This window comes from Marmota marmota, unplaced genomic scaffold, assembly GCF_001458135.2.
Source record: "Marmota marmota marmota unplaced genomic scaffold, marMar, whole genome shotgun sequence".
NCBI lineage: Eukaryota > Metazoa > Chordata > Mammalia > Rodentia > Sciuridae > Marmota > Marmota marmota.
This window is the reverse complement of record NW_026000005.1, coordinates 51,124,487-51,130,317: the sequence shown is the minus strand read 5'-3', so window position 1 is coordinate 51,130,317 and position 5,831 is coordinate 51,124,487.

The following is a 5,831-nucleotide window of genomic DNA, read 5'->3' as shown; positions in this document are numbered from 1 at the left end:
TGAGTGAGAGTGGGTGAGTGAGAGTGTGTGAGTGTGGGAGAGTAAGGAGATGGGGGAGGGGAGTGGGAGGGGAGGCAGGGAGGATATTCTGGAAAGTAAATGTACACCAGGTAAACTTAGTAGAAGGGGTGAAAAAATAGTTGAATGATCTCCCATAAAGTCTGATTAGAAAATAAGAGTTAGAAGGCAGTTCAACTCCACAGGAGCTCCTGTAAGACAGAACAGAGAAAATGGTGGGACGGGAAAAATCAACAAAATCCCCCAGAGTCTGAGGACACAAGTTTCCGGATTGAATGAACTCAGGAAATGGGGCAGGGGAAAATCCAGAACATGAGAAAAGGGATCCTAACAGCTTCTGGAGACCCAAAGTAGACCCTGTCTCAAAATAAAATAAAAATGTTAAAACAAGACTAAACCCTCACTAGACTTGGGCTGGATGGTGCCACCCAGTGTCTCCATTAAGTATGGCCCCTGGGGAGCGAGGTGGAAAGTCTCAAGGGGCACTGAGTGTCCAGTATGAAGGGCTGTCCTGCCCTCAGGTTCTCACAGCTGCCACAGGGTAATGAGGACCCTTGCTTGGCAGATCCTTATGACAGGCACCTTGAATCACCTGTGAGTCACTGGGATGTGACCAGACACTGTCCCTGTGCCTGTGACCTTGGGCTGTTTATGTGATTTCTGGAAGATGCTTCCAATTGGAGACAGTCAGAATCTCAGCTGTAGACAGCCTGCTGGGCTCTGGAGCCGTGGGCCCCACCCCACAGCTATTTCTATCACTCCAGCTGTCTCCCCCTCCCACTCTGGCTCAGTGCTTAGGCTTGGGATTCGAATATGGAGGACTGAGGAGTCTGTGTGGTGTGATGGAAATCAGGAGACCTGGATTCTAGGTTCCTGTGAACCATGTCAAAGTATGGGGCAAGAAAGGAGAGAAGCAGGGGCAGAGGCTGCTCCTAAGGTCCACAGGGTGCTGGGTGCTGGGTGCTCTCAGAAGTGCCTTCCCTTAGACATACTGAGTCCTGTCGGAAGAGTCTGGACTCTGTTGACAAAGGGGAAGAGGCTTGGAGACACCAAGGGCTTGCCCTGTCATCCAGTCACTGAGAAGTGCTGGTGAATCACCCAGGTTTCCTGTATCAGTTCCTTGGCTCTGCCGAGACCTAGCTCCAGGTGAGGTTCTGCAGTCAGGCCGACTTGTCCCCATCCCCGGGACTGTTGTCCCCAGCTGACCCATGAGCCATCGGGCATATCATTTCATGAGAGTCTCATATTCTTCGCCTTACTATGTCTCTCATCTTCCTTTCCCTTCTTTCTTCTTTAAAAATCTAATTTTGTTTCATCAAAATAATGTTTTTACCTTTGCCCCATGTTCTCAGGTCACTCTCCGGACCACACCCGGGTGGTCCTTTTCAAATGTGTGCAATCGCGTCAGCTCATGTCACTTCTCTGCTTAAATTCTCCAGCGGCTTCTCATTTCACCTAGTGAAAGCCAAATCCCTCAGGAGCCACAGACCCTGAAGGACATGCTCATCTTCTGCACTTGTATAAATAACATGCATGTGTGGCACCTGCAGGTGTATCCTCCGTTTTGGATGCTGTGTGTTGGCTTCCCGCTGGAGGAAGGACGAGCCCGTTTGCACAGGCCTGGGCCAGCCCTCTCCCGCTTTCCTTTGCCTTCACCGCCACATTACAGCCTCACGGTCATTTAGGGTAAGATAACATGTCCCCTGGCAGCACGGCAGGCTGGTTGAGCAGTTCCAGTCCTAAGTCTGTCCCTTATTTCATGACCTAAGAGACTGTCTAACCACTTGTGCCTCGGTTTCCCCATAAGGATGGTGGGGAGATTTGTGAGTACACTCCTTACAAATGAGATGTTTCCTGAAAAGACCTCAAAACAATGACGGGCACACGGCAGGTTGGGGAGGTGCCAGCGGCGAGGTGTTGCAGACCAGGTAAAGGTGCTGTCTGCAGAGCTGGGGGTCCTCCCTCCCTCACACAACCTGCTTTTCCTAGAGTTTCTTCTTCCTTGTTTTTCAATCGCTGTCATGTCTAATTCTTTGTGCGCTTTTCAGCAGAACCCTTCACAGTACTATTTCTACAAGAGCAAACAAATCAGGTCATGTGTTGAGTCCACCTAGTTTCTTCTAGAAGTCTCCTCACAGACCTCAGTCCTGCAGACCAAGGCTGGGGCTCGGGGTTACTAGCCCTGCCGTCTTGTTGCCACCATTCTGAGAATTCCCGGTGCCCCCTATTTTGGTTGGAGTCCTATTTTGTGAACTGGATATGGTCTTCTTTCTTGGATTGCTATCTTATCTTGCCGGAATCTGTCCTTTGCAGCTTTCTGAGGGAGAATGCCTTTTCTAAGTATTTGCATGTCTACAAATGTTTTATTCTACCCTCCTGCTTGATTGACAGCATGGCTGTGTATAGAGTTATAGATTAAAAGTAATTTGCCAAAGAATGACAGATTTCTATGTATTCTTTCAACTGGTTTCCAGTATGTGCTGTTAATTGAAAAGAGCAATGTGCGAAAAATAAAAATAGCCAGCTGTCCTTTGTGTGAGAAAGGTTGTAATTTGTTGGCATTTGCTTAAAGAACAGCAGAACCCACAGTGAAAGTGGTGTGGGTAGTAGGTGGCAGCAGGCTTGCCAAGTGTGACTTTCACACTCTTTGATATTTGACCCACACGAATTACCTATTTAGGAAGTAAGCTAATAAATATCAAATTGTAAATTTCATTTTTCTTGGTACTGGACACTGACTCCAGGGCTCTCACTAAGTTTCTCAGGCTGGCCTTGAACTCGCGATCCTCCTGCCTCAGCACACACCCTGACCCCCAGTTTCCAGGATATAGGTGTGCACCACCATGTTGGCACCAGTTGGTTGTTCTCAGCTGCCCAGGCCCACAACAAACTCAGCCAGGTTTCTCCCCACGGGTGCTCAGGCTGCTCTAGGGGCGCCGGGGGCTGCTTCCTCCACAAAGCAGCGTCCATGTGGTCACAGCACTTCTCCACCAAAGGGAGGGTGGGCCATAGCCCTGATCATCCCAAACTCCCAGGCCAGGGAGTCCAGAGAGGCCAGTACAGTACAGGGGACCCAAGAAGGGCACCAGTGCACCCACCAAGGCAACCTGTGCCCGAAGGACACAGTTATAGACAAGAGGCTCCAAGCACAGTTATGGGCCAGAGGCCCGCCTGCTAAGCACGAAAGGGACTGCTCACGCGGGCCACAGAGGGAATCATGGACTACACACGTGGGTGAGGTGTCCACAGCCAGTCACCAGTGCAGCCTGCACAAGGCACTGCTTTGGTGTGGAGGAGGGCATGCTTCATCTGAGAGGACACTCTGAGTTGCCTTGGTGTCATAGGGCAAAGTCATTTTATTCAGTGGCAGAATGTTAAAAGAGAAATTGGGGCTACTTCCCAAGTCCCTAGCAGAACATCAGCTGTGGCAGGAGAGGCCATTCTGCATGCTGTGGAAGCATCTCTCCCCAGGCCTTAGAAGCAGCACTTGGTCTCTCCAAGAGCTGACCCGCCCCTCCCCACCCCCATCTTGTTAGAATCCGCCCTGACCAGAGGCTGGAGACTCTCAGAGGCTAGTGCATCCTCAGCTTTCAAAAATAACTCAGTTTGCTGTAAAATCACTGAGCGTTTGAACCACACCTAACTGTGGAGGCTCTGCTCCACCCTGAGATGTGTGGACCCCTAGATGAGCTCCCCAGCCCCAATCCCACTGGGGCTGGGGAGCTCACCTAGGAGTCCCTGACCTCTGTCATGCAATCCCCAAGAACGGGTCCTTCCAGGGTCCTCACTGACCTCCTGGCTCCCAAGGACAGGGATCTGGACACCAAGACACATGTCTATTGAATCAATGTGTGAATCAGAGAGTAAGTACTGAACTTGAGGCAATTGTGTTAACTTCCATAAGAACTCTTTAAGAACTCAGTGCCCTGTGAATGGGGATTTTAATTTTCATAGTTGAAACAGAATTCAGTTGTAGGAAAGTAGGAAAACACACAATGTTGCACCTGCTCCCTCCAATCTCAGTGAGTGCCACTCAGTCTGACAACGGCGGGTCTGCGTCTGCTATTATAGAGAGGAGTGCCGGTGGGGGTTGCTCAGCCTTCCCCCGCGGACACTTTGCCTGCAACCACTGCTGTAGCCCTGAAGTGGGAGGGAGTTCTCTGGGAGATGAGAACAGGCTCGGAGGCGGCTGGGGAAGTCCGTTCCCGGGCACCGCAGCAGCGTGGCCTGGAAGCCCAGTCTGACTCCCAAGTCTATCTTTGTACTGCCAGCCGCATCTGTCTGGATGGAAGGCAGGACCTCAGGGCTGTCAACCAGGAGCATTCTTCTGCCTTGCCTTTCAATCTATTTTTATAAAAACCAGTAGATAAGCAGCAGACGTTGGGGACTCTCATTCTTCTCATTCCTTTGTCCCATTACCACTGTAGCCACCAGTAGCAAGACAAGGCCCACAATTCACGGGTCACCTCTGTCATGGCCAAATACACACAACATCTTCACAGGGGAATCGTATTCAAGTTACATTTAGCAAATGTCTAAAGTTAACCCAAGGTCCTGCAAGTGCCTGGTTCTTCCTTTGTTTATTAATTAATGCATCAGACACAGATGGGCACTGACCACATGCCTGGCTCTGTGTTGAGCTCTTGGGATAAAAAGCAAGACCTTGACTGCCCGGGTGTCACCTTCTACAGGTGAGCAAATAATGAGGCAGCCTACCAGGTGTGAGAGTGAGGGGCGCCAAGTGGAGGCAGGGAGACAGTCCTGGGAAGCTAGGTGGGAGGTCTTCCAGAGGACAGACATCCACACCAGGCTGCAAGCAATGGAGAGGAGTTTTCTGGAAAGCCTTTTTCCATCAGGAACAGAGAACACGTCTTTATTCATTCAAAGTTTAACAAACATTGATTGACATGCATGTCCCTAAATGTAAAATAAGGTATTTATAACTGTAAACACCTTAAGAAACTGTTATAATCCCCATTAAGTATCTGGCTGGTGCAACTGGACACCACAGTCTAAATCGCCAAAAGCTCCTCCCTGTGGGAATGATGCTAAGTAGGATAACTCTCCACACCACACCAGAGGAAAGGGAACCTGTGAGGAAGGCTGTGTATGTGTAGACGACGCATCTGCATCTGCAAAGACTTGTTTAGTCAACACACAGTGAAAAATTAAGCCTCAACCAACGGACCCCCCCTTCTCTAAAGCCAGCGCTACCATCCGATGTCAGGTACATGTATTATCCCGCCTCAAGGCTGAATCCTGGGGGAGAAAACAAGGCAACTCCCACTTTTCCTGATAGGATGCCAGGCACTTGGTAGGTGCCCATCGGTCGGTATCTGTTACATTAATTAATAAACAAAAGAACTACAAGGCACTTATAGGACGTCTGTGCCTTTGCCTTGCTGAGGTTCATTCCCAAACGCCACCTGGGTTGTAATAAACTGCCCAGGAAACTTTGATGAGACCTTTCAGCGCGCCTAGACCCACTCAGGCTCCGTCCACAAACAGGACTCATCATCACCCTCAAGTTCATCCGCAAGCTGCACCTTGTGTGGCAACTAATGACACACGGCCACTGACCGTTTCAGCAGGGCCACGTGGCCTCTGGAACCCGCCACTGGCCTCCAGGGTCGCCTAACCCCCTCCTCCCCAAGGTGGCACAGCACAGCGGGGTGCTCGCCCCCCACGGCGGCACTCCCCCAGCCTCTGGCGGCGCCGGCGCTGTGCTCTGTGGTCCGCCAGGTCAGCGGCCGACGAGGGCCAGGCGCTGGGCGGGCCTGCCACCCGCCTGGCTGCGCGGGCCGGGTACGGGC